This window comes from Mastomys coucha, unplaced genomic scaffold (assembly GCF_008632895.1).
Source record: "Mastomys coucha isolate ucsf_1 unplaced genomic scaffold, UCSF_Mcou_1 pScaffold7, whole genome shotgun sequence".
Lineage (NCBI taxonomy): Eukaryota > Metazoa > Chordata > Mammalia > Rodentia > Muridae > Mastomys > Mastomys coucha.
In genome coordinates this window covers 4,262,233-4,276,757 of record NW_022196913.1, presented here as the reverse complement: position 1 = coordinate 4,276,757, position 14,525 = coordinate 4,262,233, and the positions used below count along the sequence as shown (strand labels likewise).

Here is a 14,525-nt window from a genome sequence, read left to right as displayed (position 1 = left end):
CATACGTCCTAATCCAGTGGCTCTGAGATAAAGTCTGGGTGCCTGAATTTTTGCAAATATCTGCATTTAAAATGAAGGTTAATGGAGAGAGATGGAAAAAGAGATGAGTGTTTTGGCTCCTTGAGTCAATAGCTTTTTGTGTAATTGACTGTGATTGATCACCTCTCTGTAAAGCTTTCCTGCTCCCCACTTTTTCCTTGTGTTACCACACTACCTAACTGAGAATGGACCCAGGGAACTTCAGGGCCCTCTTCCTCTGGAGAACACAGATCACAAGGTGCAAGCCATCCCATTGGAGACTTCTCCAGAGATGCAGAAATAGATATGGGAGGCACAGTTTGCAGTAGTGTTGCCAATAGAGTGTAAATTACGGGCACTGTGGCTGTGTTCCCAGGTCAGTCTCTTAAAGGAGCTTATGAAATGAAGGCAAATACAAGAAAACAAAACTGATGGGAGCTCCTGGTTTAGGTTTTTGAAAGTTCTTGCAGTGATCAGAACTGTCTAAGTACCCTTTATAGTTATAGGAGTCAACAGTATTGATTCTATGCACTCAATGCTAACAAAATCCAGAGAGGCATGGGCAGGGGCAGAGGAAGGAGCAGGGTCAGAGACAAACATAGAAAAAGAGACATGCACAGAGAGAGGATAAATAAAATAACAGGTGATAAATGATTAGTAGACAGATAAGTAGATGATTGATATGGATGACAGATAAGATAAATCATAGATGACAGCTAGATGATAAATGATAAATAAGATTGAGGATAGATACATAAATGTCATATGAATGATAGATAAAATAGATTTTATAGACAAATATATAGATGATATATATAAAGACAGATAAACATATGGACAGACGGATGGATAGATAATGGCATGCTGGTTAGTTTTATGTCAACTTGACTCAAGCTATAGTCATCTGAGAAGAGGGAACTTCAACTGAGAAATTGCCTCCATAAAATCACCCTGCAGACAAAGCTTATAGGCCATTTTCTTAATTAGTGATTGATGTGGGAACACCCCATCCATTGTGGGTGGCACCATTTCTAGGCAGGTAGGCCTGAGCTATAAAATAAAAGTAGCTCAGCATGAGACACTGAGCAAGCCAATGAGAAGCAATCCTCCCTGACCCAGCCCATTGTGAGTGGTGCCATCCCTGAGCTGGCAGTCTTGGGTTCTATAAGAAAGCAGGCTGAGAAAGCAACTAGGAGCAAGCCAATAAGCAGCACCCCTTCATGGCCTCTGTATCAGCTCCTGCCTTCAGGTTCCTGTGCTGTTCAAGATCCTGTCCTGAAGATAATGAACAGTGATGTGGAAGTGTAAGCCAAATGAACCCTTTCCTCCCCAAGGTGCTTTAGTCATGGTGTTTAATCATGTGTGTGGGTGTGGGTGTGTGTGTAAAATTCTTCCTATGTACACAGTGTTATTGATTATTTCTCTGACTTCATATCTTTACAATGTGAAGTTACAGTCTGAATCAGGAAAGGAAACTTTTGCAACAACATATCTTACATACTGTACTAAAATAGAATAGAACTTCACTGATGTGATTATTGACTGGTCAGAGAAAAGGACTTCCACTGGACTGTAGCTTGTATCTTACCAGAAACATTGTTATATTAAAGAATAAATCAGCTCCAATTAGCTTAAAATCTCTGAAGTTCTGGGGGATTTGGAGGTATTGCTTGGCCTAGTTTTGATTCCAGTGCTGAACCCAGGGCCCCAGGGAACATGGCCAGGCAAGGGCTCTGCAGATGAGCGACCTCTCCAGCTCTTGTGGTTCTAGTTTCAGTGGGGTTTGGAAATGCTCTATTGCATAGCAGGCAATCTGAAGAACCACCTTCTAATCTTGCTCTTCCTGCACTATGACTTTGAGTAAGACATCTGAGCTCTTTAAATTTAGTTTCAGCCATAACATGCAAAGTTTGCCATCCTAGATCTTTTATTGAAAAACAATTTCCATAAAGTATATTTTGATCATATTTCCCCTCTCCTGCCCAACTTTATGTTCTTTTTATTCTCTTCCTCTTAGAAGAAAACAGAAACTAAAATTAACAAAAACAAGATGCCCACCAGAAAAGAATTTTAAGCATCAGCTTTAAATTCCCAAAGGTAGGTAGATAGATAGATAGATAGATAGATAGATAGATAGATATAGACAGATGATAGATAGATAGGTAGGTAGATAGATAGATAGATAGATAGATAGATAGATAGATAGATAGATAGATAGATAGATAGGTAGATAGATAGATGGATAGATACTTCTTTGTATGATTAAAAGTACCTGAAAGTTAGTTTGCAGTTGAAATGTCATCTCCTAACTTTTTATAACTTAAACATTGAACATCACATCATTGTGGTAAGAGCACACATGCACTGCCGCTTGGTCCCAATGTGAAGTTACAGTCTGAATCAGTGAATTTGGGATGCACTCAGGTAAAGATGTGGACATGGTACCACTGTCAATGCAACTGAGAGAAATCTGTCAAATGCACCGAACTCGCCATGGCTACTTGTTTCTCCTGGAGGCAGAGAGCTGGAGGAGCTCTGGATTCCCCTTTAAATTGTTCCCATGAGATAATTAAACACAGTTCTTTATTTCCTAGGAAAGCTCCCATCTGGGTAAGAGATGCGAAAGATCAAAGCAACATATGTGAAAATGTGTCAAGTCAAAAGAAGACTCACTTATTTGAACATATTAAAAGAATGGAGATAAAAAAAAGAGAGAGAGAGCACCTGGGGAGTCATAAAAAGTTAGCTTTAAGCCAGGCAAATGCTGTTTTTAATTTCCATACAGTAGATGAGAATTCAGCACCATGACTAACATTTCATTAGGACACATACCTTTAAAGGTTTATATGGCTACACTGGAATGGGAGACAACACAAGGTATTCAAAACAGCCTGACACATGCTTATATAACCTTTTCTCTGGTAACAGCATGAGCCACTTGTCAGGAAGAAGTAAATTTTCTATCATCTATCTATCTCTCTATCATCTATCATCTAGCTAGCTAGCTAGCTAGCTAATCCATTTAGATCTATAGATCTGTCTAGCTGTATCTAGATCATCTATGGATCTAGATATAGATAAATAATAGATTGTAGATAGACAGATGATATATACACATACATATATATACATATATATATACATATATATATATAGAGAGAGAGATAGAGAGAGAGATAGGGAGAGAGAGAGAGGAAGTAAGAGAGATCTATAGGTAGGTAGATTGACAAAGATAGACAGATAGATAGCATCTCTTTAAACATAAATATGGTGATGGTTTCTAGAAAACTGAGAAATCGGAAAAACAATAAGTCACCTCCCCCCCATGCATACACACACACGCACACACACACACACAGACACTCACATTTTATATTCTACTTTCTTAAGACTGTTACAGGAACTGAGTTATAGATATCTGAAGATAGTGCTCTGAGAATTCCATCATTTGAGCACATAAATACAAAACAAAAAATACATGGATAAAGGTGTTGAGGACTAAAATAGATACATTCCTCCGAAACCTTTCCAGCAGTAACACTTTAACTGACAGCTGTCTGCCCCGCCCCTCAGCCCTGTCCCTTTCATTCTGTTTGATTTCATTATGAGATTCAAAAGTCCTTGTGCACATATGCTTATTCTTCTGATGTAAAGTTTTGCATGTTGCATCAGTAAACACCAAGTTCCTGGGAGAATGTAGGTCTTGTGACTTGACAAGTGTGCTGAAATTGAACTTGGTGAGTATGCCTCTTTTTGTTCTTTGAGTAAATTTTATATTAGCATTATATGTTTTAGTCTATTATAAGTTACAGATTATAGTCACATTAATATCATATTAATAGGGTGTTACTCTGGGAGGCGTTTCTAAAAACATTAGCAGTACAGGATTATGTCTTCACACCTGGTCTTTCTGATAATTTTGGTAACATTATTTTCCTGTAATACTAAAGACAAAACTCAGAGCCTCATGCTTACTAGGCAGGTACTCTGTTGAACACCAGGCCTCACCCTGGTACCAGCTTTGAAGGAGTTTCTTTAAATATTATCCCTGCCATTCAGTCGCCCAGGAAATATTTATTGAGCATTTACTTTAGACTCCTTTCAGTACTGGAACGACAGCTAAGGTCCCTGAATTCAAGGTCTCTATATTAGCTGAGAAAAAAAAAGCATATAATACATGCAAACAAATAAATGAATACACAAATGTACAGAACAAGAAGACACTATAATGAAGCTAAAATAGGACATGGGTTACATGTAATAATTTACATGTACCTATGGCATGTTACATGTTTGAGATTAAACACAATCTCAAGCTTACAGTTTGAAAGTGTTACCGTTTGAGATTAAAATGTCTTCCAAGGGCTCATGTGTGTAAACACCTGGTCCCCAGATGTTGGCTCTGTCTTAGGAGATTATGAAGCCTTTAGGAGGCTGGGAAAGGCCCTTCATTGAGGGCAGGCCTTTGAAGCCAGGCCTGCTCTGGTTTTCCTCTCTGCTTCCTGATGTATAAAAAGCTGTGCTACAATGTGCTGCCATGGCAGACAGGGATGCTCCCAGCCATTGGGCCTTGTCCATCATGAGGGACTGTGTCCCTCACCCTGTGAAACAAAGAAACACTTCCTTCTTAGAGTTACTAGAAAAATGGTGACTGCAGATGGTAACAGTGAGTCTGGGTGGCACTGCTTTTTCTGTTTGTTCAGGGATGTCCTCTCAGGTGAATCAATTTCTAAGTTAAGACTTGGGATATAAGGAGGGAGACTCAAGGAGAGGGCTGCTTCAAGGGCCGTGCCATAGCAATGATCCTCGAATGTCTGTGAGACAGAAAGGAGATGCCCATGGCCACAGAGATTGAAGGGAGGAAGCTATGGAGTCCCAGATAGACAAGGAACAGAATGGGGGGACTTCTATGCCATGATGAACATTTTCCTAAAATTTTGAGTTTGTTTTAAGAAGCACATCATAGCTGGAGGACCAAAGAGTAACTGTAAGAACAGCTCATAACGGGGCAAAGGATGGCTCTCTGTGTCCCCTTAGCTCTGTGATCAACTGGCTCTTCTGATAAGGATCCAGCAAAGGTCAACATGCCCATGGTGAGCTTAGGTCTTCTGTACTCTGTCTTTCCTCAATGTTGATCAGCCCCGCTGCCGCCTCTTCTTCAGTGGATATGTTTTTTTCCTTGAGTTCCGTGATACTGCCAGTTCAAAGCTAACTCTTCCATCTCTTTCATAGGCTTCTCTTTGCTATTCCTGGTTCATGCTCTGCAATATAATGTTTTCAACCTTCGTTTCTTTTTACTTCTACACTATAGTACTTCCAAATGCTAATGATATGCTAATGATGCTCATCCTGCAGGTTCATCCCAGGTCTCCATCTTAAGCTCTGGGCCTGTGTATATAGCTGCCCCATCTGCCACCTCTACAAAGATATCTCTGGGTACTACAAATTCAAAAACTGCCAGACTGAATCCATGAGCATCGTTCCAAAGCAGCCCTCAGTCTGTGCTTCCTGTCTTAAGGATTGTACCGTATAAAGTATGTTGATCAAGCTAGGAACCTAGATCTCACACCTGCCTCTCTCGCTCACTCTGCATTAAATGCGGCACTCTATTCAGGTTCTTTCTACCTTCCCAACTTCCTTTTTGCCCAACTGCCTTTCCTCTCACCCTTGCAACAACTGCATCAAGATCTTTCCTCACCTCTTGCAGGTGACAGTGGCACACTCTTTAGCTGGTTTTCCTACCAATTCCCACTTTGCTGTCCGAGTCTCATCTTACAACTAGGACAATTATTTCTAACATGCTAAACTTTGTTTTCTCCCTGCCTACATTCCTCAGTGGTTAGTTATCTGCCCTAGTCCTCAAAGTGCTGAATATGATCTTGTAGTGCTCCAGGATCTGGTTCCTCCTGCCTCTGTTTCCAAACGGATTTCTTATCCCTATCTGGCTGTAATCATACATTCACCCCTAGGGAACTAAACAACAATTTGATGTTTCTTGCCGAGACTATGTCTTCTTTTTCTCAGAGCTCTTTGTTCATAAAGCATTGGGAACATGTATCATTTCTACTTGACAAGTCCATGGCTTTGTACAACCATTCTGGAAGTCAGTTTGACAGTTCCTTAGGAAATTGAACATAGTACTACCAGAGGACCCAGCTATACCACTCCTGGGCATATACCTAGAAGATGCTCCAACATGTAATAAGGACACATGCTCCACCATGTTCATAGCAGCCTTATTTATAATAGCCAGAAACTGGAAACAACCCAGATGTCCCTCAACAGAGGAATGGATACAGAAAATGTGGTACATTTATACAATGGAGTACTACTCAGCTATTAAAAACAATGAACTTATAAAATTCTTAGGAAAATGGTTAGATCTGAGAAAGAAATATCATCCTGAGTGAGGTAACTCAATCACAAAAGAACACACATGGTATGCACTCACTGGTAAGTGGATATTAGCCCAGAAAGCTCGGAATACCCAAAATACAATCCACAAAACACAAGAAACTCAAGAAGAAGGAAGACCAAAGTGTGGATATTTCATTCCTTCTTAGAAGGGGGGCCAAAATACTCATGGAAGGAGTTGCAGAGACAAACTATGGAGCAGAGACTGAAGGAAGGACAATCCAGAGACTGCCTCACCTGGGAACACTTCCCATATTCAATCACAAAACCCAGACACTATTGTGGATGCCAGCAAGTGATGACTTGACAGGAGCCTGATATAGCTGTCACCTGAGAGGCTCTGACAGTACTAGACTAATAAAGAAGTAGAGGCTCACAGCCATCCATTGGACTGAACACAGGATCCCCAATGAAGGAGCTAGAGAAAGGATCCAAGGAGCTGAAGGGTTTACAACCCCTTAGGACGAACAACAATATGAACTACCTAGTACCCTCAGAGCTCCCAAGGACTAAACCACCAGCCAAAGAGTGCACAGGGTGGGACTTATGGCTCAGCTACATATGAAGCAGAGGATGGCCTAGTCTGTCATCAATGGGAGGAGAGGTCCTTGGTCCTGTGAATGTTCTATGCCCCAGTATAGGGGAATGCCAGGGCCAGGAAGTGGGAAAGGATGGATTGGTGAGCAGGGGAGGGGGGAGGGAAAGGAGATATCATTTGAAATGTAAATAAAGAAAATATCTAATAAAAAAGCCAAATTAAAAAATAAAAATAAAAATAAATCAACATATCAAGCTAAAAGAAAAAAAGAAAATATAGTAAACAATAGACAGTGAATGAAGGGGATACCTCTACATGCACACACATGTACATGTGTACACACACATGCACATACACATACATATACATACAGAGAGAGATCAGACATGCACTAAGGACTTGTTACAATGTATCTGTAAAGAGTCCAGAAGGTAATGTGCATTTAACCCTGAGCCTTCTTCATTCACTCTTGTTCATGTGTGCACGTGGGTCCGCGTATGTATATGTACGTATTTATTCCACAGGATGCATATGGAGGTCAGAGGATACCTTGCAAGAGTCAGTTCTTTCCTTCTACCATGGAGGTTGTTGGGACTGAACCAAACTTGCCAGGTTTTGTGGCAAACACCCTGCCATGCCGAGCCATCATGACAGCCCATCAATCACATCATCTTCGCTCACCTCTCTCCAAGCCTTATACTCATATAATGGAACACGACTCCAAACTATATTCACTTAATGCTTGCCTATGTAGACTATATCAATGGTTTCAGGAATAGGCACAAAATCCAGAAGCCAGAAAATTCGAGCTACTTTTGCCCTACTTTCTCTGCCAAGGTCTTTTCCACACAGTCAATTAAGCAACTGCAGCATATGGGTAGTGTACAGTCAGAAACAAAAATGAGAGCCATGTACTTCACAGATGCAAACCCTGAATCAAGGCCTGACTCGTGGGGTCACCGACTTCTAGTTATTTATTTATTTATTTTGCATTTTCATTTTTTGGTTCATTTTTTATTTAGTTTTTTTATTAGATATTTTATTTATTTACATTTCAAATGTTATCTCCTTTCCCAGTCCCCGCCCCCCGAATCCCTTATCCCATCTCCCTTCCCCCTGCTTCTATGAGGGTGCTCCATCACCCACCTACCCACTCCCACCTCACCTACTCACCCAGAGTAGGCATTCCCCTACTCTGTGGCATAGAGCCTTCACAGGACTAAGGTCCTCTCCTCCCATTGATGCCACATAAGACCATCCTCTGCTACATGTGTGGCTGGAGCCATGGGTCCCTCCATGTGTACTCCTTGGTTGGTGGTTTAGTCCCTGGGAGCTCTGGGGGGTCTAGTTGGTTGATATTGTTGTTCTTTCTATAGGGTTGCAAACCCCTTCAGCTCTTTCAGTCCTTCCTCTAACTTCTTATTCTGGAGCCACTTTTCTTACTTTCCAACAAACCTTCGTGGTTCTCCTATACTTATTCCTTTACCCTTTCTTCCTTCTTCCTGTGTCTTTGTCTTGATTTTTGTTGAGAAATATTAGGCCAAACCCTACAGGTAGCAAACTGAACCATTGTGGACACACAGCCCAGAGTTCTGATTCTCAGCATCCTCAGCAAGGACGTCTTCCTCCAGACCTCATCTCTCAAGGTTTGAATTAAAATAGTGTGGAATGAGATCTAGGTATTAGCAATTTTAAAGTGTTTTCCCTAAAAACCCCTAAGGTGTATTTAATATTGAGAATCACTGTCTTTTATAATATCTACCTTAATTTGTTTATCTATAAAATGGGCTCATAAGCCTGAAAGCTATAAGAAAACTTTTTGAACTAAGGGCCTCACTCAAGGTGAGCATAAGCTCTCACCCACAGCCTCAGCCCTATGCTGAGAACGATTTTTAACATTCTGCATACCTCCCATTGACCTATACCATTGGAGGAAGACTTGTTAAAGGCTGAGAGTAAAAGTGGATGGGTATGAGGTTGAAGATAAGATGGAAAAGGATGGCATGAGTGAATTTAATAACTGTACCTACTTGAAGGTCTGACAGTGATGAGATTTTTGGTTTTGTTTGATTTTACTTTGGTCTTTATAAGCAGAATAACCCTGTCTTAGTTAGGGTTTTACTGCTGTGCACAGATACCATGACTAAGGCAAGTCTTATAATTACAGCATTTAATTGGGACTGGCTTACAGTTTCAGAGATTCAGTCCATTATCATCAAGGCAGGAACATGGCAGCATCCAGGCAGGCATGGTGCAGGAGGAGCTGAGAATTCTACATCTTCATCTGAAGGCTGCTAGCAGAATACTGGCTTCCAGGCAGCTAGGATGAGGGTCTTAAAGTCCACACACACAGTGACACACCTACTCCAAGAGGGCCATACCTCCTAATAGTGGCACTCCCTGGGCAGAGCAAATACAAACCATCATAAACCCATACTTCATTTGAGGGGGAAAAACCTTTTTATGATATATTTTGGATATCCCACAGGATTTAAATTCTTAATTATTTTGTTTGTTTGTTGTGAAATCTAGAGACAAAAGAACAGTATAGCTTTCCGATCTCACACAGTTCTGTGCTTGCGGCTATCTGGAAGGAACAAGGGCAGTGGCCCCTACAGACCTGCACTCTGGGCATTCTAAAGCAGAAGCCTGGAGCCCATGCTTTGTGACACTGCCAGGGTCACAGTAGAGTGAAGAACTGTGGAGATCTTATCCCATCCTGATCTGAGACTATGGTGTGTGGTGACAGCAAGAAAACACTTCCAAACCAAAGAACTCACACAGCCGTAGCCTCTACTATTTGCAAGCACTGGTGACACCATCATCCTGAACCCAGCACAGGGACATGATTCTAATTAGCTTAGCCTATCAGTGGTATTAAGTTGGAGTTATTATAGACTCCAATAACTGCTCCACTTGGGGGCCCAGCAGGTTTCAATAAGCAACATGTGTGTTGATAAAACATTCCCCTCTCCCCAAGTCACCCCCAGAAATGCTAAGAAAGCAAATAATTCCATCAAAGAGAACATTCTGTGAAGACAGTCTTTGGGGTCTGCCTTAGGATTCTAAAGAAGCAGAAACAATTTCTTTATGAGAAATTGGCTCATATGATTGTAGAAGCAAAGGAATCCCCAAGTCCCAAGGCCTGTCATCTACAAGCCAGAGTTCCATGAGAGCTAATTGGTACAGGAAATATTAAAAAGAACTCATGACAAGTTCCTGCAATACACCCTGCTACCCTCAGCCCCTGCAGTCTCGCCAGCCAGTTCTAATCTCAGAGAGACTCTCTGACTCAGAGCTCCAAAATCTCTCCACCCAACCCTCTAAGTTCCCACTGGCAGGTCACTACCACGCCAGCCCCATGCTTCAAAACCCCCACAACCTTTGTGGTGCACATCAAACAAACCCACACTTTGCTGCTGCTGTACCTTTCTCTCTTGGACCTAGATGAGGCACTGCCTGAAGGAAAACACCACACAAACTTAGTTCAGAAACAACGGTAACTTAGTCACTGGGCACAGCAACTAAATTCCTAATCTCATAAGCCTTATTAAATCTAAATCCTCCGGAGGCGAATCCCGACAGATCTGCCATTGAAACCTAGAGACGCTCCTAGCTACATCTTGTCCTCATGCTAGCCCCATCCAAAAGGCCCCTATCTCTCTCCTCTTTCCTCTCTTCCCCTATCGAACCCTTAAGTCCCACCTACTCACCCAGTGATTGGCTCCTTTATTCATTAGGGGATGTTTCACAAAAAGTCACCTGAGTTCGGGACTCACTCCTTGTTTCCAGCTCCTCCCAGGAGAGTAGGACTAGCATCAAAATACAAGCAACCCCAGGGCTATCCACAACAGCTAATGGTAAAGTTAGTCCAAATCAAGTAGCCAAAGGACCAAAGACAGCTGACGGTATAGGAAATGAAATGTTTCTAGCTAAATTATGCATAGAATAGAGAACAAAGGTTTTCTTCTACCTTTTTCTATCACCATTAATATTTGGGTCATCAATGAATTAGTGGATACTTGCCTGTATGAGTAAGGACAGTCTCTTGAGTTCACCACTCAGGAAATTCGTCTCTGTTGGAAATGCTTTCAGATTTGCCAAGAAGCACAGCAGAATCTGTACACCCTGCAGCTAAGTCAAGTTGGCACAGAGCCAACCTTCAAGGGTCTTCCTCACCCTTGCCAACAAACAGCACTTGTAGGATATCCACCAAGGGGTATCCTGTGCCTTCTCCTTCCCCCTCAGGCTCACATCTTGAATACTTTATTCTCTGAACTATGGCTTTGAGGTTTTATTTGGTTTGCATAACCCATGATCTAAAATTGAACTAGGAATTTGTTTGACAAAAGGAATAAACAGGCATGAGTTTCGATGACTAAAGTTGAAGTAGGAACTCTTATCTTTATTGATTATTTTAGCCTTGCTGTGATATGACAGACACCTCACTTGAACCATTTATCTGCGCTCACAGTTTCAGCAGATTAATATTAGCACTGGGAAGTTATGTCGGAGCAGCTGCATCTGCTGAAGTGTGAGTGTGAGATGATGGCTGTTCCACATCAACAGAAAGGGAACAGGATTCATACCAGAGCTTGAGGTAGGTATGGCCTTGAGGGCTTGCCACCTACCTCTCTATCTAAAGGGTCCACTAACCATAAATAATACTATAAGCTGGACACTCTGCTATTATCAATACCTCAGCTCTGTTACCTCACCTGAAAGTAGGAGGAATTCTATATGGATATGTAGTTTCCACATGCCCTTATCTCTATTACCAGACTTCACACTGGCAGTGTTGGCTCCACGAACACTTTCACCCAAAGCACTTGATCACACTGAAAACATTCCAACTGGAAGTTGAATCCTACTGAATTTGCACGATGAAACTTATGAAAGATTATTTTCAAATGTAAAACTCACTTATGCTTTTGACTTGGGTTTGAGCTGTGGCCAGTGCCTTCCCAGTGATCACTAGAGAAGACTGCATGACACAGTAGCATCCAGTTCGTCCTGTACACACCCATCCCTTGGAAGTTTGAACAACATGGGTCCTGGATTGCCAGCCTCTGAAGTTCTATTTCAGTTTTTTTCTAGAGCATCTTGGTCATTGGAGTTTTCAAAACCCACCAGCTGAGGCAAAACTCTCCCAGAGGTGAAACAATAAACTAAGGTTTATGCATAGGAGATTAAATCAACAGTTTTAGCCTGTTGGGTGTGGCATCATTCCAAGTGTTCTATAACTGAAAGTAACTTGCATTTGTTACTTCTCTCATTGCTATAACCAAATACCTAATAAACCTTAAATAAAAAGGAGGAAAGGTTTGCATGAGTTTGAAATTTGAAGAGATACAATCTATCATGGTGGGAAAATCATGGTGGTAGGAGCTTGAGGCAGCTGCTCATATTGCTTCCATAGCCAGGAGGCTATACTACAGTTCAGTCACTGTTTCCTGTCTATTAAGTCTGAAAGCCTTGCCTAGGGAATGGTGCCACCCACAATTAGTGGAATCTTCCCACTGACAATTAGCCTAATCTATAAAACCCCTCACAGGTATACCTACAGGTTTTTTCCATGGTTATTCGTAATCGTACATGGTTGACATTCAATATAAGCCATCATACAACCTAAATTCCTTCATGGGGATGAATAGATGAATATGTGGTATACACATACAACAGAATCGTATATAGGCCTAAAAAGCATAGTAGCCTGTCATTTGTAACATCGGTGAACCTAGAAGGCATTATATTAAGTGAAATAAGCCATAGCACATTATCTCAGTTACATATAGATTTCACAAAGGTAATTTCATAGAGGCAGAGAATAGGGTGGTGCGTTCCCACAGGGTGGGAACAGGGAGAGAATAGGGTGGTGTGTTCCCATAGGGTAGGAACAGGGAGCAGGGAGAGATTGCCAAGACACTGGCCAAAGGATAAGAAATGTTTGGAAAAATAAGCTTAAGAGAGCCACTAACTATGATCACCATATTGTGGTATCACTAAAATATTAAAATATGTGTCATCAAAACTGAAAAACACATTTAAATGTTCTCCAAGGTTCTGTGAAGGCCATACGCATGCTTAATTGCTGCTCCATAGTCTAATGGCTCAGCTACTTCATCTGTGCTTTAGTGTTGGCATTGTTGAAACCAGAACAAAGATAGCTCCTCATACTTCATAATGTTTATGGGGACTTTAGAACAACAATGTATAAAAAAACCTTCAGGCTATGAGAATGCCGGTATGGATAGATCCTTTAAGCCTAGAGACTTCTAGTCTGTAGGGGGTGAATGGATTCAACAAAAAAGATGATCTAAGTTTCCATGCTAGGCAGCTTTTTATAAATTAGCTCTGCATGGGAGGAAGGCTTCAGGCCCTGGGACAAGGTATCAAATGCCTGACCTCCAGGTTCTCCCAGCATCCTTCAGTCCCTGCCTGGCAAACCCTGCCCCCAACCCTGAACTTTCCAACCCAGGGGTTCGTCTGATGAATCTTCCCTATTGTCTTAGTCAGGGTTTCTATTCCTGCATAAACATCATGACCAAGAAGCAAGTTGGGGAGGAAAGGGTTTATTCAACTTACTTCCATATTGCTATTTATCACCGAGGAAGTCAGGAATGGAACTCAAGCAGGTCAGGAAGCAGGAGCTGATGCAGAGGCCATCGAGGGATGTTCCTTACTGGCTTGCTTCTCCTGGATTGCTCAGCCTGCTCTCTTATAGAACCCAAGACTTCCAGCCCAGGGATGGTACCACCTACAAGGGGCCCTACCCGCTTGATCACTAATTGAGAAAATGCCCCACAGCTGGACCTCCTGGAGGCACTTCCCCAACTGAAGCTCCCTTCTCTGTGATAACTCCAGCCTGTGTCAAGTTGACACACAAAACCAGCCAGTACAATTGACCCCTTGTCAATTTGACACACAAACACATCACTATTAAGCCTCAACCCTTACTTTCTTATTCATCCCCAAGATCTAAAGTCCCACAGTCTTTACATATTAAAAGTTCAATCAATTCAAAATGTCCAATATCTTTTAAAATTCAAAGTCTCTTAACTGTGGGCTCCACTAAAATACTTTCTTCCTTCAAGAGGGAAAAATATCAGGGCACAGTCACAATCAAAAGCAAAACCAATGTCTGGGATCCAACTCACGATCTTCTGGGCTCCTCTAAGGGCTTTGGTTACTTCTCGAGCTCTGCCCTTTGTGGCACACATCTTTCTTCTAGGCTCCAGATGCCTGTACTCCACTGCTGCTGCTGTCCTTGGTGGTCATTGCATGATACTGGCATTCCAAAACACTGCTGTCTTTCCCTGTAACTAGGCTTCAGCAATAGCCTCTCAGACTATCTTCATGGTGTCAAGCCTCAACTCCTTTGCATGACCCCTTCAGTCCTGGGCCATCAATTGCAAACTGAGGCTGCCTCTTCACCAATGGCCTTCCATGGCCTCTCACTGTGGCGAGCCTCAGCTGTTCTTCATGACCCTCTTCATGCCTTCAAAACCAGTACCACCTGGGTGATTCTTACACATTACCAAGTCCTGCTGCAGCA

The 14,525-nt window shown here is 41.9% G+C and overlaps 1 protein-coding gene and 1 long non-coding RNA gene across 3 annotated transcripts in view; one reads left to right on the top strand and one right to left on the bottom strand.

Moving 5' to 3' along the window:
- LOC116082813 overlaps positions 1–9,185 on the bottom strand; it is a 91,460-nt gene extending 82,275 nt beyond the window's left edge. For both annotated transcript variants that reach the window (XR_004115445.1, XR_004115446.1), the window contains exon 1: positions 9,160–9,185. This is a non-coding gene — a long non-coding RNA (uncharacterized LOC116082813). The remainder of the gene's footprint in view (positions 1–9,159) is intronic.
- Celf2 (CUGBP Elav-like family member 2) overlaps positions 1–14,525 on the top strand; it is an 859,338-nt gene that overhangs the window by 282,437 nt on the left and 562,376 nt on the right. The gene's annotated exons all lie outside the window — the stretch shown is intronic.